Source organism: Urocitellus parryii, chromosome 16 (genome assembly GCF_045843805.1).
Source record: "Urocitellus parryii isolate mUroPar1 chromosome 16, mUroPar1.hap1, whole genome shotgun sequence".
NCBI lineage: Eukaryota > Metazoa > Chordata > Mammalia > Rodentia > Sciuridae > Urocitellus > Urocitellus parryii.
In genome coordinates, this window is record NC_135546.1 from 21,086,485 (window position 1) to 21,114,238 (window position 27,754).

The following is a 27,754-nucleotide window of genomic DNA, read 5'->3' on the forward strand; positions in this document are numbered from 1 at the left end:
GAATCTATCCCCTTTATTCTTGATTTTTAATTTTTGTTCTGTAGGGGTCTTTTTATGGAAGTCAGATTGTGGACCAACATTCACCTCAGATTTTTAAATGGCATCCCAAGTTCATGAATGTTTCACTTTTATTGTTTCTCTTACTATCTTGCCTTATAGATCTACATGTTCTAAAGAGTCATGAAATGATCTAGCTTCTCATACATGATTTTCTGATGACTGTTATTTTTCAATATGTAGCTGCAGATGGTTTAAAATATAAATCTATTATTTTAGACTTTAAATAAAGCACATCCATGCCTTGTGTAGGAAGTATTCCATCAATAGATCAACATCAGATCTATAATATATGTAAATAAATTATATATATATATATATATGCCTGGATTCAAATGCATGCACATCCACCCCAGAGCTTGGCCCATTACACTTATTGTATACTAGTTCTACACTTTAGAACCTCCATGAAAGCTCTTATATATCCAAAGCCTGAGACTCACTCCCCAGACATTCTTCTTTTGGGGGGGGGTGGTACGATGATGAAGATTGAACTCAGGGGCACTCAAACCCAGAGCCACATCCCTATCCTTATTTTATGTAGATACAGGGTCTTACTGATCTGCTTAGAAATTTTTTTCACTGAGGCTGGCTGTGAATTCAAGACCCTTTTTCCTCAGCCTTCCAAGCTGCTGAGATTACAGGCAAATACCACCATGCCCAGCTCCCCAGAGAGCCTTCTCTAACTGGTTGGAACCCACTTGTTCAGTATGTTTTGGCCTAATCCTCACAAGTAGAGATGAAACTGTTTTCCTCTATATTAAAAATCAGGGCTACAATGAGATTGGACTCAACAACAGCTAATTACACAGCATTTCCACATTACAACAAAGTTGTGGTCTGCAATTCTCCACCTCTCCAAACAGCTCTTCTTGGCTCCACAAAGTTGGGAATACTGGCCAACCTTCTGCCATTGATCATTCCGAAGCCTCCATGGAAGTCAGTGTGTATGAGGGACAGAATTCCAGGTGGCACTTTGGTGATTAGTAGGCTATGCCAGGGAGTAAGGCAGAGCCAAATTCACCAAAGGCGCAAAAATTTCATATGGCTGGTCCAGGATTGGGGCTGCATGAGGGGATTCTTTTCCTCCACCCTTGATGTGTCTTTCCTAACTGTTCACATGCTGAAATACTTGTTCAATGACTTTTCCTGTTTTATGTTTCCCTCTCATGTGGCTTTGGAGGTCTCATGCTTTGGCAATTATTGTGACTTTCTTCTTCAGTTTTCCAATATCCCTCTTCCCATCCATGTGGAATTTCTGTCTGTGGATATTAGTTTTCATTTTATATATTTCCATTTAGTCCAAATTTCCATTAGCTCTAGAAAAAATAAATGTTTAATTAATTACCATGCTTGTAATTACCCTTCACATGTTGATAATGGCAGTGTTCAAGAACTATCTTCTGATTTCTATAACTGGAACATAAGTGGGTCTGCTTGAAATGACTGTCCTTTCTTTTGACTCCAGATAACGGGGATCCTTTTTAATATAGCGCATAATGATTTTATGTATATTTATATACAGTACCCAGGATACTGAGCCTGTTTTTTCATGGTTTTCTCCCAGAGAATGTGGAGTTGATCATGTAGTTTTCTCAGAGTGGACTCCAGCTCGGACTCTGCCTCGGCTCTGACTAGATTCCATCTGCCTGTGATTTCTACAACATGTGACCTATAGGTCTTCCTCTTCTTTTCTTAAATTTAATATTTCACTAAGAGCTTAAATCACAGGACTGTCACTTTTAAAAGGATGACTTATGAAACCATCACTACCCCCAAGAAGGTTTGCTCCATGTACAAACTAGGAAAGAGGGGCCGATCACATACTTCAGGGCTTCAGGGAAATTATGGGGGTGCCAGGAGTCCCTCATATCAAAGTAGAGCCATTATAGGATGTGGGACAGGTTTGGCCTAATTTGATTTTAGGACCAGAATTAGAGTAATTTAAGTTTCCTTATCAACATGAGAAAATAATCTCAATCAAGATCCTTTTCCAGATGTGTCCAGGATACTTTAAGGGTTTGAAGCCCAGATCTCTTGGATTGCTGTTATCCATCAGAGAAGACAATAAAATTAAGAGAGATGACATGTCCCACTGGGGAAGCCACAGTTCTGTGTTCTCCAGTGGGAACTTTGTGCCTTTCTACAAACATTAAAATTACAATTCTGCAGAGACAGAACTTAAACACATCCTTTCCATAAAACTTACAAGTGTTTGTGCTCTGCTCAGCTTATTCAGGTGACAAAGTACCTCTGTGTCCTCAGATGTGGAGTTAGTTTGGATTCTAAAAAGGGCATTGGAGGAGGGAATTCAATCTACTAGTGAGCTTTTCCAGTAGCTTCTTTTCTTCTCAAAGAAGCAAACATCTTCAGAAGACAATATCCTCATTGCACCATATACAACATGGTCCTCTGAGCTCAGTAGGACTGTTGGAGTCCAGAGGACCATGTTCTGTATGGTGTTACAAGGATATTGTCTTCTAAAGATGTTTGCTTCTTTGAGATCCTGCTAAAATGAGTCAATTTTTTTATAGGGAATGTCAGTTTTTCTTCTTCATTTTTCAATTTAATAACTTCATGGGACACAACTTACATATGGTATGTCATGTAGAGATTTTAAACACTACTAATTTGTATACTTATTACCAGGGAATTAATAAGTTTTAATATTTTGATTGATAATCTTGCTTTGGTCATCTTCATAACTCATAGAACAATTATTGTTTGAGTAATTGTACATTTTGAAATCTTTAGAGGGAAAAGAGGTTCTATGTTCAAAACCTCATTTTATAGAATGGAATCTCACATGGTTAAGAACTTTCAGTTGGTAAATGTCAAACAAGGGACCGTGATCAAAAGGAAGTACATTAAGTCTTTTAGAAAATCAAATAAATGTGCTGGTAAGTTCCAATTCATGTTGGCAAAATATAGGCTTGTGAATATAATTCACAAGAATTTGGAAGAATATTTTTATGTATTAGTCCATTCTGTTTTAATCACTAAAAACATTTTGAAATATCTAATAGTGGAAATGTGTATATTTAATTTTGCTTAGAGGAACATTCTGGACACTTGAAAATCATCCTGCCCGGGTCACTTTCAGATTTTTTTCCAAAATTCAATTTTTTATGTCATTAGCACGCACAGGTAAATGTGACCCCAAGACACACAGATCAAGATAAAGCAGAACTTGACTCTTCCATCGCAATATCAGTCAGGGAAAATGGACCCTCCTGCAGGATCATGTGGATTTCCCAGTAATGAGAGCTTGGATTCTGCAGAGAAGTGCTTGGGCTCTCTCATCCCTGAGGATGTCCACAGAACAGAGTAGAGGAGAGTGTGGCTGTGGACTCTCTAATCAAGACCTCCAGAGACCAAGCAGGAAGCTGGCCTGATTTTATGGTGCAGTTACCATGTATATGTCCTCAGGCAGTGCCTAAGCAAAATATAGACAGCCACCAATGTAATGTCTGCTAACTGTTCTTGCAGTGAACAATCAAAGAGTGGGACTGCAACACATGGCCTAGTGCCCAGAGCTGTGCCGATGGGGTAAGCAGTTTGCCACTCACATGCCTAGCATGGGGAGTGGCCTGCCATACAGACACCCTTAATCTATGCCCTGTATGCAGTACTCCATGCACTTGTCCCCACAGAGAAGCACCTCTGGGGCTTCTTTTTTCTTGACTTTAAAGAACAATTTCTCTTCTAGTTGCTTTTCTCAGGAGAAATTTAAAATAATAGTAATATAAATATCATAGATGTAAGTATGAACCCTGAGCTGTATTTTAAAACCCTGACAATTTACAAAAGCAACCCATGGTTCTCATATCTACTTCTCACAAAGAGCTGCCATTCATTCAGTCAAGTCTTGCCCAGGGTTTGCTGGTTGTGTTACTGGAGGGTGTGTTTTGCAGCAGAGGTGCTGGGTGATGGTGTCACCCTCTCTGAGGTGTCGGTCATTTCTTCCTAGTGCTATATATAGATTCCCAACACATAAAGAGCCACAAGTAAGAGGTTTCTGCCTAGGCTGACATCAGTCCCAAGCCCACTTGCTTGAAGCAAGAACAGTCTCAATTCTTCATCTCCCTTTTGTCTGTTTTTCGTTAGTGAATACCAAGAGGACATGGGGAGTGTTGGCTGTAGTGGTGAAGCTGAGCTTCACATATGCAGACTTAAACCCCAAGCTTTAAGTCTGCATATGTGTTATTAGGGGTGACAGATCCTATTTCCTCACCCGTTGTGAACAGGATGGTGCTCAGATTGCATATGGGAGAAGAGATGTTTCTTCCTCTCACTTTCACCATGGAATGTGAAAGCCAGAGGGTCCAAATAACTCTAACTTGCAGTGGGGTGTTCTTCTCCTGTAATTCTCTCTACTTCTGTCCTGACCACCAGCTTGTGTCCACTGCCTTATCAGTCCTCACTAGATGTTTGCAACACACATGATGGTGCATGTATCACACAGCCTCCCCTGATTTTAGTGACAGCACCATATCTAACATGACTCCTTCCTGGATCCAGATACTAGAGGGAGTCTTTACTATCAGCTCTAACAAACAAAACTTCTGATGTTTTTTGAAAATTTCTTTTTCATGTGTGATCTGTTTTTTCTCATCTCCTCACTTGGCCTTTCCTTCCTCTTACCATATGTGAATTCTTCAAATGTAACCTATTTCAGAAATCTGTGTTAGATTCCCTGTGATTTACATATCCTTCCACACAGAATGCCCACTCTAGGGGGCAGCTTGATTTCTCCAGTGCATAAAGGACATGAGTGCCCAGTACAATAGTGCATCTGTGGACCAAGCTGGAAGTATCACTCCGTAGACCCTTGTTTGAGGGGTGTTTCTCAGATTACCTCCCTGATGTCAGAGAGCTTGTGTTATGTCTCATGATCTCCTGGACTATGTTGTGCCAGGCATAATGTGCACAGCTGGGAAGGTACATAGCTCAGGATTTCTGTCATCTATGAATCATTCCCATTCACCAGGATGCTTCCTAACAACGATGGTACCTTATCATGGACATTACTATAGATGTTTCTTCACAACACTACCATGGTACATTTACACAATTTTAACCATATATACTTGATGCACATCATTTACAGATGATTGTGGTTCAAACTGGAGCTAGCAGAATGACCAGACTGTGCTTTCTCCTGGCCACTACCTGTATGAAGATTAGTTCTCCTCATTATTGCATGAAATTGTGTCCCTTTCTTTGAAGCATGATATCAGGAAAGGGTCTAATTTTTTCCCAATACTGATACAGAAAATTACCATCAGAAAACAATTTTCCAACACTTTCAAGGCAATGAACAACCCATCCATGAGTTCATGACTATTACTGCAAATTCATGGCACCTGCACACTCCAGTTTGTATGACTGCAGATTCCTCAGTTACACTGACCTTAAATTCATCCAATGGCCTTGAGACCCACGTGATTAAAACATGTCATTTATTGAGTGTTAGAAAACTTAGATTGTGTAAGATTCAAATGTTTCAAATGAATGAAAGCAGATTCTGTGTGTCACAGAAAAGTGATAGAATGCAGTTTTTGGTTTTAAATTTCACATGTCTTTTTGTTGTTGAGATAAGGCAATTTTAAACCCTCTTCCTTTCCTTTTACCCCAGATTGAACCCAGGGCATTTAGTCATTAAACTATCTCACCAGCCATTTTTTTTTATATTGGGAGAAAATCTTGCCTAGTTACTGAGCTTTGGCCTTCTCATCCTCTGACTCCTGAGCCATCGGGATTGCAGGCATTCAGCCTCACCTAAAACAATTTTTAAGTTATTTCTTTTCATGCTAATATAGATCAATTTAATCTTATACTATCAAAATATTTATATAATATTTGACTTACATAAAGTAAATTCATAAGTATTGGCATATGACATTTATATATAGATCTCACAAAAAAATAAGTAAGGCCTAGTGATTAAATGTGAACCTTAAAATATTTGGGGGGGTACCAGGGATTAAACTCATGGGCACTCAATCATTGAGCCACATCCCCACTCCTATTTTGTATTTTATTTAGAGACTGCATCTCACCAAGTTTCTCAGGGCCTTGCTGTTGCTGGATTCGAAATCACCATCCTCCTGTCTTAGCCTCCCAAGGCACTGGGATTATAGTTTAGAATTTTAAAATTCATATTTTTTTTCTGGATTTACCATGGGAGACTGTCTTTTTCTAGTGATTTTTCATATTTTACAATTTCTGTATGTTTGCACTCACATGTTGAAGCTGAAAAAGTTGATCACAAAGAACCTCAAATGAGAGAAGCTTTTTATATCTGTTTTAAGAGATAGATGGCAAGGAATGCCAAAAACCAGTTAAGAGGGAAAAGTAACTCAGGTTTTACAGCACATAGTTTGAATCGTACAAGTAATTATTAGACTGTAGACATTCTAAAAATAGTTCACAGGTTTCAAACACTAAAATGATATTTTAGAAGGTAGAAATTGCACTGATTTGATCACTACACATGTTCAATTAAAATGCTGGGTCCTATATGTAGATACCAATTAAAAATTAAACAATAATTAACACTTCAAGTCAAGTAGCAAAAATAAACAAGGATGGCTGGAAATACAAACCATGTCTCAATAGTAACCTTAAATGTTAGTAGCTTAACACACCAATCAAAAGACATGGGCTAGTAGCCTGGATTTAAAAAATCCAACAATATTCTGCCTCCAGGAGACTCAGGGAAAGACAGATCGAAGGTGAAAGATTGGGAAAAAACATACCACTCACATGAACCTTGAAAGCAAGCAGGGATCTCCATACTTATATTAAATCAAGTAGACTTTAAGCCAAAGTTAATCAAAATAGATAAAGAAGAACATCTCATACTGCTCAAGGGAACCATACACCAACAAGACATAACAATCATAAATATATATGCCCCAAACAATGGGGCACCTATGTTCAAACAAACTCTTCTCAAGTTCAAGAGTCAAATTAACCACAACGTGATCTGGGGTGACTTTAACACACCTTTCTCACCACTGGATAGATCTTCCAAACAAAAGTTGAATAAAGAAACTATAGAGCTCAGTAACACAATTAAGAACTTAATTGACATATATTAGAATATATATCAGACCGGAGGAGGAAGCTCGGCACCATGCCAGGCCAGAGGGAGGAGGAAGGCTGGCCCCACCCTGAGAGCTAGTCTGGAGGAAGCCCATCAACCCTTACAACCCAAAATCAAACTTTTAATCATTTAATATTAACAGTTTTCCCATTTTGTTTCCATGATCTTTTTTGCATTTTATTTTCACCTTTACTTTTTACTTTGCAGTGAACAATTCTTTTGTTAATACTTTCATTTAAATTATTTTCCTATATTTGTGATTTTAACACTGCTCGTTTCTACTGTATATAATTTAAATGATTTAATGTTGACCATGAAATTATTGAACTAATTCTTATGTTTCATTAGTTTATGGAAATTGCTTAGAAACATTGTAAAAGTAATAGTATCATCTGCATATGCTATTTGATTTTGGATGAAAATCCTGTTTAATATTCTCAAACAATATTTAGAAGTCAGAAAAGCAAACATTTTTATCTTTTTGTAAAACTAAATCGTGAAACACTTCAGTTAACACCTTTAAATATGAAAACAGTTCATAGCTGCCCTTAAGTGGATTGTAAAAGAATTTTTCTCTGGTCATAAATGGCCATAAGTTTTACAGTAATTTTATAAGTGATTTGCCAAAAGGTATGCTCTATCAAAATGATTTTTGGAAACTTCCCATATGACAATGTCCCTCTTGGTCATGAAGTCCAATCATTCTTTTTGTTGTTGTTCTTAGTTTGCTAGGGGTTTTGAATATCTGGGTCAACATCTATAAAAATATGGTCTGCAATTTCCATTCTTATGCTGTGTTAGCTGGTATTTCTGGCCTTACAGAAAGAATTAGTCAATTTTCTTCTTCTACATTTAGATGTGATCATGAATTATGGTTACTGATCCTTATTACATTTTTCATAGAAATCACCCGTGAAGGCTCCTTTTTAAAAATGTGATTACTGTTTGGTTTTTTGTGGGTTAATTTTTAGCACTGGGTTTTTGCCAGGTTGGCCTCAAATTCCTTAGCCTAAATCCTCTTCTTGCTGTGGCCTCAAGGTAGTCAAGACTAGTGGCATGTGCTCCCATATCAGCATAACTGCAAGTATTTTTTGAGCAGCTGTAAAGTTAAATGCTGATTTGTAGGTCTATTTTACATTTCTTCACATCTGGGTCTAGTAATGTATTCTATTGATTTCTGAAGTAATTTTCAAAGTTGATGATTATCTAGCAATTTATCTATATTTTGTTGTTTTCCAGGCTTGAGATTTTCTTGGCAATTAAGATGGAATGATGAGCAAGAACAATGTGTGGAAATGAGAACTTGTCATTTTGAGAATTGATCTAAGGATGACCTGTGCTGGATGGAGAGTGTGCACCCATAATCCTGTGAGACAAATGAAGCAGAAAAGCTAAATTATCATTTTATGTAGCCTAATACGTGATCTTGAGTAACTTTCATATGTCTTTACATACTTGTTTAATTTTTAGGGCAGAATCTAAGTATTTTACTATATTTAAATTAGGTTATGAGGGGTTTATATTAAATTTTGGTGAGTTGTGTAAGTTTCTTATATTTTGCATGTTGATCTTTTATCAGACATGGGGCTAGAAACGGTTTTCTTTAACCCAGTCTACTTTTACATTTCATTGATTGATTCCATTGCTGTTGAGCAGCATTTTTAGATTTATATAGTCTCAGCTGTTTTTCCTTGCACAGTCTCTGCATATTCGATCTAAAACCATTGCCAACACCAATGGCAAAAAAAATTCTCATTTTCTTCTGGAATTTTGATGCTTTCAGGTTATATCACAATGAGATATAACCACACACTTGTGGACTCAATCCTCAAAATGTTGGTAGATAGCGCATACTGCAGAGGATATGCAGAAAAGTAGACACTTGGACATCCTTGCCAGGAATATAAATTTGAATAGACATTAAAAAAAACTATAAGGGGGCTTTTCAAAAAATTAGAACTAGAGATGCCATATGACCCAGACATTGAGAATATACCTGTATTTTTAGAATTCTTCAGAAAAATAGAATACATAAAACATGTACATGTGTAGAAAGAAGGGAGCTTATTATATTTACTCACATAATCATGGGAGGAATAGTCACCAAATGTTTGCCTACTGGATGGCAACACTGGGAAACTGGTAACAGCTCAATCCAATCAGCTGGAAGCTTCACAATATGAGGAAGCAAATGAAGCAGCTTTGGTCCAGGACAGAGGACTTAAATAATCCCGGTAGATGAAAAAACAAATAACTTGATCAACAAGTAGGCCAAGGACCTGAACAGATACTTCTCAGGATAGAATATACAATCAATAAATATATGAAAAAATGCTCATCATCTCTAGGAATCAGAGAAATGCAAATCAAAACTACTCTAAGATATCATCTCACTCCAGTCAGAATGGCAGCTATTATTAAGACAAACAACAATAAGTGTTGGTGAGGATGTGGGGAAAAGGTACACTCATACACTTCTGGTGGGACTGCAAATTGATACAGCCAATTTGGAAAGTAGTATGGAGATTCTTTGGAAATATGGGATTGGAACCTCCATTTGACCCACCTATCCCTCTCCTCAGGCTAAGCACAAAGATTTAAAAACATTATACTACAAGGACACAGCCACATCAATGTTTATGTCACCACAATTCACAATAGCTAAACTATGGAGCCAACATAGATGCCCTTCAGTGGTTGAATAAATTAAAAAAAATGTGGCATATATACACAATGAATTTTACTCAGCAAAAAAAGAACAAAATCTTGGCATTTGCATGTAAATGGATGGAGTTGGAGAAGATAATGATAAGTGGAGTTAGCCAATGCCCCCCCTAAAAACAAACAAACAAACAAAAACAAATACCGAATATTTCCAGGACATAAGGGGGCTGACTTATAGTTGAGTGTGCATGGGGAGCATAGGAGGAATATATGAATTCTAGATAGGGCAGAGGGGTGGGAGGAAAAGGGAGGGGGACAGGTATTAGCAAGGATCTTGGAATGTGTAACACATCCAAAATATATGTATGTAGACTTGAATTCGGTGTCAACATACGTTACATTAAAAAAAAGATACAAAAATTGTGGTATATATGTCTATTAAGAATTGTAATGCAAAAGAAAAAAAGAATCGCATTAACTTACATTAGGTAGAGCAAAGTAAAAGGAGGGGAAGGCAGGGTATGTGGGGAGAAGAAAGAGAATGAAACAGTCATTATTACTTTATATATGTATGTGACTGTATGACCCATGTGATTCTACAATATGTATACTAAGAAAAATGAGAAATTATATCCCATCTATGTATTATATATCAAAGTATATAAATGCATTATGCTGTCATGGATAACTAATTAAAACAAATAAAATTTTTTAAAAAGACCCTGGTAGAGCCAATGGTGCAAGTCCCCAAAGGGGACTTTAAGAAGCTTGGAGAATAAGCAAGTGACTGCTTCTCTTGCTTTTTTTCCAAATCAAACCTATTGAACACCAATATATTTGTTCATTACAGGTATTCCCCATGCTTTCTGCCTCAGCCTTCTGGAAGCACACTCACAGACACCTGCAGAGATCTTCCACACCAATTCTCTGGGTATCTCAATCCACTGAAATGGACATCTGACATTAACCACTTCAACAATTGAAGGAAATAAAATCCATCTTTAGGAATATCTACCCTCCCAAGTTAACCACCATACTATCCACAAACTAAATTTCCAAAGAGTAACTCAGGAAGAGGAACCTAGGGTATATTACAGATAATAGAGAAAGAGAGATTTATTATTGTGTTGACACACAAATGTATAAACATGCATATATAACCTTTTCAGTGTTTTTACAATTATTTTGAGACAAGGTCTTTTAAGGTGCAGAGGGTGTCACCAAGATGCGAGGCTGGCTCCAAGATAGTGATTCTCCTCCCTCAGCCTCTTGAGTCCCAAGCATGACAAAAGAAATGTGCCTCCACACCTCACTTATTACTCAACTTTAAAATAAGGATGATGTATATGGCAGTGTTGCCAAAATTTGAAGGCCAGCCTTAGTAGATTGGTAACATTCTGTCTTAAAACTGAAAAAGAAAATGATGGTGGATCTCTGTCACTGGTAAGGCAACCCTGGGTCGAAACCCCAGAAACAAAAGAATATTCTCCAATAACACAGACAAGCTGGAGGAGTTTAGGCTAAGTGACATGATCCAGATGCAGAAATACATTGTATACTCTATGTTCAGAGCCTGGAATAAAATAGAATGGATGTGTAGGGAGAGCCGGGTTGTTATCAGGGAACATCATCAATAATATCGCATCATATACTGGAAATTCCAAAAGACAGGATTATGTTTTTAGTGCAGAATTTGATAATTATGAGAGATGATGGTTTTTATCATCACATAGCAATTGCAAATATTTATGGGATTCAGTGTGATGTTTATATATATGCAGATATATGTATTCATAATATCCAAACACCCTCTTCTGCCTTTGATGCCCCCCACACACTCCTCAGCCATACTAATCATTATTGTACTTGCACATGATATTATATTAGTTAACATATGAGATGTGACACTATTGTGTGTTTTTTCACTTAGCATGACATCATCCAATTTCATCTATTTTGCTGACCATTAGAGGAGTTTGTATTGATGGCTGAGTAATACACCATGGTGAATATATAACCTACTTTCTGGTGGATATGTTCAATTGCTTACCTACAACACTGGCTTTTCTATATATCTGTATTGTTAAACATACAGTTATTCAACTTGAGATTATGTAACAAAAGAAAGCAACAACTACAAAAGAATGAAGAAACTGGGAGTGGGGGCACAAACCTGCAATCCCAATGGCTTGGGAGGCTGAGGCAGGAAATTCACGAGTTCAAAGGCAGACTCAGCAAATTAATAGGGACCTATACAACTAAGTGAGACCCTGTTTCTAAAAAAAACAAACTAAACATGACTGGGGAAGTGGCTTTGTGGTTGAGTGATACTGGGACCTATCCCTAGTATACCCCCCCCAAAAAAAAAAGAGAATAAAAAAACTAGAAAACTATGTCCTAACCTGATTTTATCAAATGAAAACAAGCCAAGGCATAACAAAAATCATATTCTTTAAGTTTGTTAATATAAAGTTAATATGCTATCTCTTTGAGTCTTTCACAAAGTGCAATATTTTGAGAGCATTCAGTAGGTTATATTACATGAAAAACTGCTCTTGTGCAAATAATTAAATAAAACCTTAGCCAGGTGTGGTGGTGCATGACTATCACCCCAGAGTCTCTGGAGGCTGATACAAAGCCAGCCTCAACAACTTAGGGAGGGACTAAGCAAGTCAGTGAAACCCTATCTCTAACTAAATTACAAAAAAAGATCAGGAATGTTGCTGAGATGTTGAGTGCTGCTGGGCTCAATCCACAGCATTAAAAACAAAAACAAAGATAAAAAAGAAATAAGACATTAGGCTGCTGAACATTTTTATTTTCAGTGTTGCAAATGTTTGGCCCAATACTCCCAAGTTCACTTCATCCATCAATTTATAATTGAAATATCTAGTTATTTGTTTGTGAGAGAAAAGAGACAGAGATGTTCCTGAACTCTGCCATTCCTTTGCTAGTTTCTGCCATAAGCTAGGCAAAGATCTGCCCATTGTGATCCCCAGGGTACTGTGGCTCAGTCCTTTAACTTCATGCACAGATGCACCTTGAGGAGTGGATGTTGACTTGACTGCTAAAGAGGGGAAGAGGAAAAAGGGAAGTAATGTGTGTGGGCATGTGGGTGGGATGTGATAATGATGACTTCTGACCAAGTCCTACCCATGATCATCTTTTTAAAATGTACCAAGTAAATGGTTTATTTTCTTATATGTCTTCTGTGATCCTAATCCTACAGTTAAATGTGAGGGACCCTATTCTCCATATCCAGCTACCTTAGCATTTTATTTCTCAATCTGATGCCTCACAATTTGAAATACCTAGTCTCCCTTCCTCAGAGCCTTGACCTCATGTCTCTTGCTTATATTTGTAATATCAGGGAAATCCTCAAATACTAAGTTGCAGGTGAATCCACAGTTGATGTTCCTCTTCCAAGGATAAGGATAGACATTTTCTCTCATTGTGGCCTCTACATTCTACTCACAAAATGAGGACGTTATTCACGTTTGCAAACCTAGATATTATCCTGAGCCAACCTGTAATATGAAAGTCAAGAATTTAATCCCTGGGGCTGGGGCTCAGGGTGAGAGCACCTACCTAACACATGTGAGGCACTGGGTTCAATCCTCAGCCCTCACTCAAAAATAAATATATAAAATAAAGGTACTCTGTCCACTATAACTAAAGAAAACAAAAAAGACTAATCCCTACCAGGGTTGTGATGTCACATGCATGTAACCCGAGCTGACATGGAAGTCGAGCCTTGAGGGTCACAACTTTGAGTCTAGCCTCACTAACTTGGCAAGACCATATCTCAAAGAAAAATAATAATGGGATGATGATAGAGCTCACTGGTAGACCATACCTAAGTCCTGTCCTCAGGATCACAGGGGAAAGTTTTTAATTCCTATCTTTTTTCTATGAGTTAAGGTCACCACAAAAAAGAAGGTGGCTTAGGGATAATGTTATATTCTCTAAAAACAAGCCATGTTAAATGTTCAAATGTTCACATTTCTTGAAAAATTCCCAAGTATTTTGCTTTTGATATTATGGTCATTAGAACTGTCTTTAATTTTACATTTGCTACTTACTTTCTTATGCACATAAACTACTGATGATATTAAATTTTATTACTGTTCTGAGCTCATCTGTTGCTTCTAATAGTAATTAGTGAAATCGTACATTAAAAATATCCACTTAAAATCCATTTCTACCTCATACCTCATATTGGAAAACCACAAAAGTTAGACAGCAAGAAACAGAAGTAAGTTGCAATACGCCTTTGACAAAGGCAAAGATACTGGTGAGAATCTCAGAAAAAACTCTATTCCCTAAAAGTCAGAAACCAAGAGAAAAAGACCATAATCTCTGACAATCTCACATGATTTTATTCTTTTATTGCTGAATAAAATTCCATTGTGTATATATAATGCATATTTTTTATCCATTCATCCCCTGAAGGGCATCTAGGTTGGCTCCACAGGATATCTGGGTAAAATGGTGGTTTCATTCTCAGATTTCCAAGGAATCTTCATACTGCTTTCCATATTGGCTGCACCAATTTGTAGTCCCACCAGCAGTGTATGAGTGTACCATTTTCCCCACATCCTCGCCAACACTTGTTGTTGTTTGTCTTCATAATAGCTGCCATAATAAAATTTTTATTGTAGTAAAATTCACAAAGACACACACACACACACACACACACACTCGGGTTTTGCTTTGGTGTCTCTGGACAAGACCATGTGGACTAGGAACCTACAAACACGATGTCATCCTACTGCCAGTTAAGAGTAGGATTTGGTCCAAGGGCAGGCTTCTGGAATCACCCACAGCATCTCCCATAAACCTGAGGATCAAAGGGGTGTGAGGCCTAGAGATGTCAGAGAAGACTCACTATTTTCCTCCCCCCTTTTTGATAGTGATTTCTGGGCCAATAAACTTTTCTCTAGTTTGATTACATTTTTTGTATTATCTAAAATTCACTCTTGCAAGAACACAAGATCCAAGAAACACAACATAACCTTTGTATCTCTTGGATCACAACCAGCAACAATGTCAGATTTTTTATTGCTTTACATATTTACTCACTTCATTTGATCTATTTATTAATACAGGTGGACACCAGCAACAGCTCTAGGTCCTGTTGGAAGGTAACAGTCACATACCTACACACAGCATCCTAAGGGGAGACTGTTGAAACAGGAATTCTGACCCTTCATTGTTCAGGAAGATTCACCAGTGTCAGAACTTTGAATATTTTATTTTGAGGCAGGGTCTTGCTAGGAGGCCAACTGTGGCCTCTGACTTGATATCCTCCTGAAGCAGCCTTCCATATTCCTGGCCTTAACGACATGTGCTACCAAACATTGTCCTTTGCTTATTAAAAAAAGTGCATGGCTGCTAGTTACCTCCCTCCAGTGATATATGTGATATCAGACCCCAAACAATAAAAACCCCACACAATTCCAAAGCTCAAGTCTGACTTTTGCTGTGTGAGGTTGTGTAATGGGAAGGGATTTCAGGGAGTGAGAGGGACATCAGCTCAGAAAAAGTAGGTTCCTTGGTTTTCAAAGCAGAAAACAACTTCATCATTGTCAGGTGCGTGAACAGACCTATTTAGAAAACAGATGCATATTCAGGAAAGAACGTGAGTGGCCAGGGATTCAGTGAGGTCGGTAGTGTGCTTGCCCTGCATGCACAAGGCCCTAGGTTCAATCCGCAACACCACAAGAAGAAAGAAAGGAAAAATGTGAGAAAGCTCTAAAGGGAGAGACAGCAAATACGTGGTCTGAGGTGTTGCTATTTGGAGAGGGACATTTAAGTGGGGCTGGACTAGAGATGGGGCCAGAGCAGAGTTCTGTAATTTCTCACCCATTTTTCTAAGCTTGCTCATATCATGCTAGTATATGGGGGTCCAGGAAGCTGGTCTCGGAGAAATGCTGCATTGAAGGGAGTTGCTTTTCTTTTTAATTTTAAATCTGATCTTTATTTTTTAAAATAGTTTTTATTTGGACAGGATACCTTTATTTTATATATTTCTTTTTTATGTGGTGCCAAGGATCAAACTCAGTGCCTCACAGGTGCTAGGCAGGTGCTCTGTCACTGCGCCACCACCCCAGTCCCTTGTTTTTAATTTCAAGTTTTGTGGGCATTCCTGCATTCTGGTTGTTTATGAACCTTCTCCTTTGAGGTTCAGTGAAACTTTCTTGTTGGTATCGCAACATTTCTGTCCCAACCAGAATTGTTCCACAGTTCTTTATGGACCTCAAGTGTTGCTAGAGGAACGATTAAATGATCATTTAGTTATCAAAGCAAATAGGGCAGTGTTTTCAGGATGAGAGTCTTAAGAGAATGCTCATTATAAGATTTCTATTTTTACTTATGTATTTAGCCATGGACTCATATGGATTTGCAGTGATCCACAAACCAGCAGATTTCAGAAACTTTTCATGTTGAGAACTCTTTTCAAATGGTTTCATTCGGATTGAGGCACATTTGACTGAGGGTAAACATTAAGATGCTTTTAAAGTGCTTATGAATTTTCCTGGCTAGAATATTGCAGAGGGTTTTGCCAGTGTTCTCACCACTTTGTTTATGTCATTGGTGTTGAAAAATCTCCCAGATGCAAGGAATGCACCCCAGAGGCAAGATCCTGCAGCTGGCCACCCACAGACCCCCACACCCACTGATCCAATCCTCCGTCCCCCATTAATTGGGTGTCAGGTGCTGTTGGATTGTTAATTATTGGGTAAACCCCAGGGTTTTTTCCCCAAGGAGCAAGACAAATCTGAGCTCCATCCAGGGAATTATATCTAGTAGCCCTGGTAGCTTAGGAAAATCTCTCATTTGGGATAAGAAAACTAACAGGAAGAATAATTTCCCTCATGGGGGAAGGAGAGTTTCTGGCCCAAAGGTGTCCCCAGCTCTTTCCCTCTTCTCACCCACATAATCTTCTCCTCATCCTGGGAAAGACAACTGTGTACTGCTCATCCCTGTAATCCTGGGTATGTGCCTTGACCTTCTCAGTCTTTCTTCAAGAGAAATGTTCCCAATTCACAAATGCAGCAAAACTGGTTCCCCAAAGACCCAGGCTGCTGTTACTAAGAATCAAAAGTAAAATATACTGCAAATGGGGGCTTGGACTGGGGCTCAGCCATAGAGTGCTCACCTAGCATGTGCAAGGTACTGGGTTTCATCCTCAGCACCACAGAAAAATACATGGATAGATTAAAGGTATTGGGTCCAACTCCAACTATAAAATATATTTTAAAAAATAAATATTGAAAAGGCAATGTATCTAGCAATTAGGGAAATGCAAATTAAAACTGCACTGAGATTCCCTTTCACTCAAGTCAAAATGGCATTTATCCAGAATACAGTAACAATCATGCTCACCCACATGAATGGGGTCCTAAGGGGAATAAGGTACATTTTATGTTTGGATAATTTTACCACAATGGACTCTATGGTCATGTATAACTAAGAAGGACCAACAAAATAGAAAAAAACATAAAACATACTAAACAGGTCCATAGGACCAAATTGATAGCATCACAATCGGATGAGGAAATGTCTTTAGGTACATTACAGAATTTTCTAAATCGCTCCCCCATTGGATGCTGCCAAAGGTGTTGGAGTCTGAAGGGAAGGTGGAGGTTCAGGGTGCTTCATGGAGAACAAAGGACCCCCTCTGCTTTCATCTGCAGGAGCTGGGGTCCCAGGGGCCAGGTAACCTTGAGGCTTCCATGATTAATTAAGGCAGAGAGGAGCAGGGTGCATTCGAATCTATGGAGTTATTTACCAAATTAGGAAAACCTGGAATTGGCTTTCCTGGACTCCCAATCAAACCCAAATTATTTTTCATTAAAAGACAGACCCTGGAGCCCCCCTTAACGAGAAGTCTTCTCTGTATTATGTGAGTTTTTGCACCACTGAATTGGGGGGACAAGACCAGAGCTCTCTTTGGAAACACATCAGCTTTGTTTGCATCATGACAAGCAGGTAAGGTCTATCTTTTTTTCTATTTCTTTTTTCTTGTCAAGTGCAGAGTATTCAGCTGATATAAGGATGCACACCTGGGCAGGGGGTCTCTGGTTTTAGGAGGAGGCAGGATCCCATTGCCTGAGATCCAGGGGACTGGCAGGAACTAAGGAGATCACCCAGGTTGGCCTTGATCTGTGCAAGGCTGTTATCCTGTGGCCACCACAGGTATTTCTCTCAAAAAGAAAAAAAAAAGTGGCATACGCCTGTCATTCCAGTGGCTGGGGAGGCTGAGGCAGGAGGATGGGGAATTCAAAGCCAGCCTCAGCAAAAGCAAGGTGCTAAGCAAGTCAGTGAGACCCTGTCTCTAAATAAAATTCAACTAGGGCTGGGGAAGGGCCTCAGAGTTCGAGTCCTCTGAATTCAACCCCCAGTTTGCCAGAGAGTTAGGGAGCCCAGGTGCAGCTGGGGTTTACCGGGTTTCCGGGTCTCTTCTGTGCTTATCTCCTTACTCTGCCTCCAGCCTCAACGTGGGCTGGAGATGCAGATTCAACTCAGCTAGAGGAACATCAGCTCTAATGCTGCCAACCTGGTTGGAGCCTGCCAGGCCCAGTCGAGAGCCTCCACCATTGGGCAGTTCCCAAGGGAGGAAAGGCCAATTCTGCTTGGAGAATTTTGCACAGAAGAACAGAGGACAAGTCAGCACCCGAAGACGCTCTGGGTGGTCTTAGTATAGGAGGATGCACAGGTGGTGAAACTGTCAAGAAATGACCTCAATTTCCTAACATCAAAACCCAACAGAACTTAGAATTCTGGTTACCCTAACCCTGACTCAATGCCGAGACCTCAAAAGGAGAAAAAAAAAGAGAAAAGTTGCACCCAAACCCTGCCATTCTTGTTTCCTCTGCCTGGAGCAGATATCACCCCCCTGTCACTCAAAAAGAAGGCTCCCTGTGCTCAGGCTGTGGAGAGCGGAGACTGACTGATTCCCTGTCCAATCAGAAGCCCCCGTGCTGAGTGCTGCCCAATCCTGAGCGTAGCCAGCAGCAGGGGGCGGGCCTCTGGGCAGGGAATGGGATTTATTTCTCTGCGGTTGGCGGTTCTTCTCAGATTCCTGCAGTTGGACTCCAGGCTTCGCTCCTGCCCAGGATCCCGGGTGGCCCTGCCATGCATTGTCTAAAGCTCACCAGTCCAGGCTTGGCTGCTGGGCACCAGAAAATGGTGAGTGTGCAGTGGCACCTGGTGCCTGGACAGGGAGGCTCCGGAGGGAGGTCTGGCAGGGAGGCCGTCTGGTAGGACCGGCTGTGATGGGAACTCGAGCTGGCGGACCCTGACTTCGGTCGCTCTCTGAGACCACAGGCTTGAACCCGTTGTGGACAGCGCCCATCAGTCCCCCTGGCCAGCCTGGTGTGGAGCATGACAGTGGCGGAGACCCCTCGCAGGCTCCCCATCCCCTGGGCAGCCTCAGCCCCTGCTCAAGTCCTATCTATCTGGCAGGTGAGCGAGGCTGCCAGGTGTCTTCCTGGCTGTGGTGATTGACAGGTTGGACCACTGGAAGACTCCAATCTCTGAGCCTGGGGATGGCGCACACCTGTCATCCCAGTGGCTGGGGGTGGGGGCTGATGCAGGAGGACTGTGAGGTCAAGGCCAGCCTCCGCAAGTGGGTGAGGCACTTAGAGACTCAGGGAGACCCTGCCTGGAAATCAAATGCAAAATAGGGCTGAGGATGGGGCTCAGTGGTGGAGTGCTCCTGAGTTCAATGCCCAGCACCCCCCCCCAAAAAAAATCAAATTTCCAAACACCATTTTCCTGCAGGAGGGAAGCTGTGGTGAACAGGGACCTTGCCTATTCCTAAGCTAGTTTTGTGGAGTTTATTTATTATTTATTTAATTATTTTTTTGGGTGGTGGTTGTGTTTTGGTAGTTAACAGAAGGGTGCTTTACCACTGAGCTCTCTCCCTTGTAGTTTTTAGTTTTTATTCTGCCCTCTGGTCTAGCTAAGTTGCTGAGATTGGCCTGGTTAGGGTTGGATTGATAATGACTTTTCCGTTGCAATTAAGTGTATGATTTTTACATCCAAGTGGGTTCGTGGGTGGACTCTGTAGACTTCGTGATTCCTTGATGACAATTGTAACAGAACAGCTTCACAATGCACGTGTTAGGTAATAACTTCTTCTTATTATTTTTTCTCTTATAATTGTTTGCTCTTATACTTCAAAAGTTTCTTGGTTAAGTTTATATATATTTAACTTTGTGGATGAAATTTAGGATTGGATGCTTCCATTAAGAGTAAAGCATGCTGGATTGTTTATTAGTGCATCAGAGTTATACATAATACCACCTGCATATGGCTGGGAGGAGTCTCCTTATCCAGAAGCCACTTCAGAAGTTTCCTGTCCTGACTCCTGTGGATACCTGAACATCAGTGGACATGCAGCCATTTATTAACACACTGGTTAAGTTCTTTGGAAATGCATCCAGAGTGGTTGTTAGCTTTTAAAGAACTCCATTCTGGTTTTTTAAAATGGCTGCACTAAACTGATATTCTAGCCCCGTGTGAGCAGGTCTTTTTCTCCATACCCATGTCGTTGGAGGACTAGTTCCTTCGCCTATTTGATAGGAGCCTTTCCCACAGCTGGAGTCAGGCTGCAGAAGCTCTCCTACTTGGCTGGTGACTGAATTCCTGATGCAATTTGTTAGAACCCAGGCTGCCTGTGCTCACTGCAGGAAGGTGGTGTGAGCCTATTCTAGAAAGAAACAGGGTTTTGACCCCTTTTGTTTTACTCCTGGTGTGGATTGTAGCACAGGGAAATACTCAGACATCAATGTGATGCTCCTCCTTTGTGATCCAGGGAGATATGCACATGCACAGTTGCCATTGCTCCCAAAGCTTGGTAGGTCAGGATGGAGTCCATGAGATGGGGAAAATGTTGGGACCCTGAGTGCCTGGACATACTCCTTCCAGAAAGAACTGGTTAGACCTGGAGTTATTTCTGAGGTAGGGGGGAGAGGGCTCAGGCAGGGCTGCTAGGTGGACTGCATTTGTCCTGTCTACTCTTAGGGACTGGCTAGATAGAAGCTCAACTGTTAGCAACCACAGTTTGCAGATCATGCTGCAAATCCCTTCTAGGGATAAACTGGGAACCTTGACCTCACTCCCCTTCTGCCCTGGTCCCATGGATAAAGCTCATGACCCTCCACAGCCATAGAAAAGCACTCCTTTTTCTCTCGTCCTGATACTTGTGTATAGCTAGCTCTTTCTTCTATGAGCACCAGACAAATTACTTTTCCAGCTACAAGTCATTTAGTGTTCAATGTGCTCCATTTGTGACCCCAATTCAGTCTGCCTCTACTCTGGGTGCCACTGGATGGGGGTATTCTGTCCCAATTATGTGGCACATTCCTCAAGGCAGGACTAATGCCCACGTGTCCCCCAACTTTGCCTGCCATTTGGATGGTAGATATTTTCTGAGTGGTCCAATGCATAGGTCTCTCAGTCCATGTATAACTAACTTTAAGTGGGACTCAAAACAGAAGTAGGTGTTTATTTGGTGTATCCATGTGTGAAGAGAATCCAGGAGCCTCCTATTCTCGTATAATTTTGAAACCTAATCCTACTCAATATGTGCTTCTTTGGGATGCTGGAGTGTAATCCAGTACCACGCACGTTCTGCACCCAAGCCCTACTAGTGTTCTTGGCCTCCAGTTTCCACACCACCCTTCATGTTGGGTTGCCTTGTTCATTCACATCAAATCCTCTGCTGGAGATGGTGGCATTTAGCTAGGCCTTTTCATTGCACTTCATAATAAAAATGACATTTACATACATATGGAGTCATCTATGAAATTTCTGCATTGTGATTTTTTTTGGTCCTCAAATTACTGCAATATGATAATTTTATAACATGCATTAGTGCCTGGTAATGATAGCTCCTGCTTTTGCTCTTAGAGTTCAGAATTCTTGGCTAATTTCATATCAATTCAACCTTCCAGGAGATTTTTCAAACTGTTTGCTTTGTTCCCTTCTTCAATGAAAAGGAAACCATGGTGAAATTTTGATGGGGTGTTGTCATAGATGAACCTGAGGGAAGCTGTCCTCTTTATAATGAGGAGTCCTATCATCTATATCCAGGGTGTGTAATTCAGTCTTTTATTTGCAAATCTGAGTTTGTATTATTTTTCAAATTCTGCAGATGTACTATTTAAGTATGCTTATATGTGAAATGTGACATTTATGTGACAGCTATATAAAACTGACAAGGTGTTTCATAGTATTTGTCAAACTGTATGCAATATGGCAAACAAAATGTGGCTGATTGCCAGAAATGGTTATTTTCCATAGTTTATTATTTATCTATTACCAAATGGACATTCTCTGTCACCAGGCCCTGGGTCTCAACTCTGGAGGAGTGTGCTGTGTCCCCATATGAACAGGTGCTCTGGGGTCCACATCTGTTTCTGTGGACCTTCATGATAACCCCACATGTTCTTCAACACTGTCTCAATTTGTGTTCATCATGACTTTATGGTGCAGTCCCTCCTTTCTTAAGACGTTGATTACTTTGTGATGAAGGGACATTTAGATACCTTCTATTTGAAGGGGCTGTTCACAGCTCTTGCCTGTGTTTCTCTCACAGTCTCTGTTCTCCTTTCTTAGAAGAATGGTTAAAGGTGAGGCAATTGGTTTCTTTCATCTGTCACTTCTCCTTGTTCTCTTTAATGGAGTCATTTGAGGAATAGAATTTTTGTTTTCATATATACAATTTAGAAATTTAAAAATATTTATTCTGTAACTTTGAAACGGACCTTTTTTTCATTCTTTTTTTCCTTTTGTGAAATTGGGGATTGGAACCAGGGTGCCCTATTACTGAACACTATCCTCAGTCCTTTTAAAAATTTTCATTTAAAATTTTTAATTTTTTCTCAATTTTTTAAAATTACTACTGCCTATTTATTTTTAAATTTAGGCAGGGTTTCACTCGGTTGCTAGGGTAAGCTTCACAATTGTGATCCCCCTGCCTCAGCCTCCAGACCACTGGATATATCAGGTATATAGCACCAAATGCATCCTATCTCAGTTAGTTAGTTTGTTTGTTTGTTTTCTTTTTTTCTAGATGTTTTTTAGATCATGATTTTTTATGGTTTTTATTATTTTTTAAATACATGACAACAGTGGAATACATTATAATCCTTATTTCACATAGAGCACAATTTTTCATATTTCTGTATATAATGTATGTTCACATTAATTTATGCCATTGTACATGTACTTTTTTGCATTACAACTCTTAATACACATATATATCACAATTTTTCATCTCTCTTTGTATATAAGTTATGTTGACACGCAATTCAAGTCTTCATACTTGAACTTTGTATAAAGATGTCCATCACATTCCATCATCCTTGATAATCCCCTGTGCCCTCCCTTTCCCCTCAGCCCTATTTAGAATTCATCTATTCCTCCCATGCTCCCCCTCCCTAACCCACTATGAGTCAGCCTCCTTATATCAGATAAAACATTCAGCATTTTTTTGGGGGGGGGATTGGCTGACTTCACCTAGATTTATCTTCTCCAACTCCATCCATTTACGTGCAAGTGCCAAGATTTTGTTTTTTTTTTTAATGATGAGTAATATTCCATTGTGTATATAAGCCACATTTTTTTATCCAGTATAGTGCTTTTGGTAGTATGGTCATTTTGATAATATTAATTCTGCCTATTCAAGATCAAGTTAAATCTTTCCATCTTCTAAGGTCTTTGATTACTCTTTAGTATTTCATAGTTTTCATTGTATAGATCCTTTAACTCTTGTGGATTCCCAAGTATCCTTTTTAATTGAGGATATTGTGAATGGGGTAGTTTTTCTCATTTCTCTCTCAGAGGATTTGTCACTGATATACAGAAATGCATTTGATTTATGGGTGTTGATTTCATTTTATTTCATTTTTTTTCATGCAAAAGCAAAGGGTTTATTGGAGGAAACCAGCATGCTGGGGCTCAGAGTTCTCCTGAGAGAAACTGGAGCCCCGAGTACAGCTTAAGCAGAGTTTTTATACAGTGTTTAAACAGGGAAGTTCATATGTCAGTTAGGGTGAGAGAGTGGGATTGTTACAAAATAACCATTACAGAATAATCATGAGTTTGTCAGGGGGTGTTGGGTCAGGGTACATTTTGACATAAGTAACTGTTTTTAATATAAATTTCGGGTTCCAGGAAGACAGAACTTAAACTTACAGAAAAGCAAAACTTAACAGGAGAGAAAAACTTAAATTTAACCTTTACAATATGTGTAATAAGAATTGTAATGCATTCCGCTGTCGTGTATTTAAAAAAATAAAATCAAGAAAGGAAAAGAGCTGTTTTTTTTATTGATTGTTCAAAACATTACAGAGCTCATGATATATCATCTTTCATACATTTGACTCAATTGGGTTTTTTTTTTATTGTTTCATTGTTTTTATTTTCTGATGTCTAATATTAGCCCCATTATTTCTTAAAGTTTACACGTGACTGTTTTCTAACATCTTTAAACAGTTAACTCATTAATTTTCATACTTCTTGCTTTTATGCCATAAGTTGATTATAAATTTCCTGATGTGTACTGCCTGATAGTTTCCCCCAAACCGTTAAGAGTCTCCAAATAATTTTATTTTTTTTTCTCTTGACATTGGATATTTATTCCCATTTTTGAACTATCATAAATAAATTTTCTACAAACATTATTATGCAAGATTTTTTGTGTACATGTGTTTTCATTTTTTGGAGGTAAAAATATAGTCATGCAATTATTAGGCCATAGGCTAGCCACATATTTAATTTTAGAGAAAACATCCAGACTGATTTTCAAAGTAGTTAGTAGGAACATTAGTTGGTATAAACATAAGTTTAGAAATTGCATTAGCAACTTAGTTAAGCATCAGTTGATCATATCAATTGGTCAATTCCAAAATTCACTATTCCACTATTCTGGTGTTGCTTTTTGAGTCTTCTAGGTACACAATCATATCATCAGCATTGTTTTAAGAACTATATTGAATAGAAGTGTGAGAGAGGGCATCCCTGTCTTGTTTCCAATTATAGAGGAAATGCCTTCAGTTTTTCTCCATTTAGAATGATGTTGGCCTGAGACTTGGCATAGAGAGCCTTAAAATGTTGAGGGAAGTTCCTGTTATCCCTAATTTTTCCTAGTGTTTTGAACATGAAGGGGTGCTGTATTTTGTCAAATGCTTTTTCTGCATTTGTTGAGAATATCATAAGGTTCTTAACTTTAAATCTAATGATGTGATGAATTACATTGATTGATATCTGTATGTTGAACCAACCTTGCATTCCTGGGATGAATCCCACTTCATCATGATGAACCATCTTTTTGATATGTTTTTGAATTTGATTTGCCAGAATTTTACTCAGAATTTTTGCTTCTGCTTTTTTGAGGTATTGGTTTGAAGTACACTTTCTTTTCTGTGTTTGTCTGATTTTAGCATCAAGGAGATATTGGCTTTTTGAGTGAGTTTGGAAGTGTTCCCTCCTTTTCTATTTCATGGAATAATTTGAGGAGTATTGGTGTTAGTTCATCTTTGAAGGTCTTGTATCCATTGAGTCCTGGGATTTATTTATTTATTTTTGGTTGGTAGGCTTTTGATGGTGTCTTCTATTTCATTGCTTGAAAATGATCTGTTTAACTTACTCAGTTTGTGTAAGTCACATGATTCTAGACATTTGTTGATGACTTAAATATTTTCTGTTTTATTGCAGTACAAATTTTCAAAATAATTTCTAATTCTGTATTTCTCTAGTGTTCATGGTGATATTTCGTTTTTCATCATGGATTTTAGTAATTGGAGTATTTCTCTCCTTCTCTACAGTAGCATGGATAAGGTTTTATCAAATGTATTTGTTTTTCAAATAGCCAACGTTTCATTTTGAAAATTTTTTTTAAAAAATTAAAAATATATGGCAGCAGAATATATTACAATTATTACACATACAGCACAATTTTCTGTATGTCTGTTTATAAAGTAGGTTGACATCAATTCGTGTGTTCATACATGTACGTTGGATAATGATGTCTATTGTATTAAACCATCCTTGCTAATCCCTTTCCCCTCCCTATTCCTCCCACCACACTGGCCTAAATAGAATTCATCTATTCCTCCCATGCTCCCCCTCCCTACCCCACTATGAGTCAGCCTCCTTATATCAGAGAGAACATTCGGCATTTGTTATTTCGGGTTTGGCTAACTTCACTTAGCATTATCTTCTCCAATGCCATCCATTTACCTGCAAATGCCATGATTTTATTTTCTTTTATTGGTGAGTAATATTCCATTGTGTACAAATGCCACGTTTTCTTTATCCATTCATCCACTGAAGGCCATCTATGTTGGATCCACAGTTTAACTCTTGTGAATTGTGCTGCTAAAATCATTGTGACTGTGTCCCTGTAGTATGCTGTTTTTAAGTCCTTTAGGTATAGACCAGGGAGTGGGATAGCTGGGTCAAATGGTGGTTCCATTCCTAGTCACTTTGTCAATTTTTAATTGCTTATTTTCTTCCAATTTCATTGATCTCAGCTCTGATTTTAATTATTTTCTGTCCTTTACTGCTTTTGGTGTTGATTAATTGTTTTTCCTAGGGCTTTGAGATGTAATTTTAGGTCATTTATTTCACTTTTTCTTCTTTTAAGGAATGAACTCCATGCAATGAACTTTTCTCTTAGTAATGCCTTCATAGTGTCCCAGAGATTTTGATATGTTGTATCTGAGTTCTCATTCACCTCTAAGAATTTTTAAATCTCCTCTTTGATGTTTTCTGAAACCCATTGTTCATTCACTAGAATATTATTTAGTCTCCAGGTATAGGAGTAGCTTCTATTTTTATCATTGATTTCTAATTTCCTTCCATTATGATCTGATAGAATGCAGGGTAGTATCCTTACTTTTCTGTATTGCTTAGATTTCCTTTTTGGCATGACATATGGTCTATTTTAGAGAAGGATGCATTTGCTGCTGAGAAGAAAGTGTCTTTGCCTGTTGAAGGATGAAATAGTCTATGTATGTCAGTTAAATCAACGTAATTGATTGTATTATGAGTTCTATAGTTTCTGTCTGGATATTGTTTGGAATATGTATCCAGTGGTAAAAGAGGAGTCACCCAGAATTATTGTCTTGTGGTCTACTTGGCCCTTAAACTTGAGAAGAGTCTGTTTGAACATAGATGCTCCATTGTTTTGGGGGTGTGTATATTTATAATTGTTCTGTCTTGTTGGTGTATGGTTCCTTTAAGCAGTATGTAGTGTCCTTCTTTATCCCTTTTGATTAACTTTCACTTGAAGTCCACATTATTTGATATAAGAATAGAAACACCTGCTTGCCTCCACATTCCATGTGAGTGGAAGTATGTGTTTTAATATTTATTTTTTTTGTATATGGACACAATACCTTTATTATTTAGTTTTATGTGGTGCTGAGGATCCCATACAGGGTCTCACATGTGCTATGCGAGTGCTCTACCACTGAGCCCAGCCCCAGCCTGAGTGATGTATTTTCTTCCAACCTGTCACCTTCAGTCTGTGGGTGTCTTTTTCTATGATATGAGTCTCTTGGAGGCAGCATATTGTTGGTCTTTTTTAACTCCAATCTGCCTGTCTTTTGATAGCTGAGTTGGAACTAAACTTTCAGGCTTATTATTGAGACAAAATTTGAAATCCCAGTTATTTTTGTTTATTTTTTGGTATTTAACAAAGTCAGGTTCTCTTTGATAGATTTTGCCTTTACAGTGATACTACCCTTTTCTGATTTTTTATTGTTGTTCATTTCCTCCTCATGGAATATTTTGCCAAGGGTGTTCTGTAGTGCAGGTTTCTGGTTGTAAATTCTTTTAATTTTGTGTATGATGGAAGGTTTATATTTTGTCATAAAATAACATCTGAATCGAAATCTAATT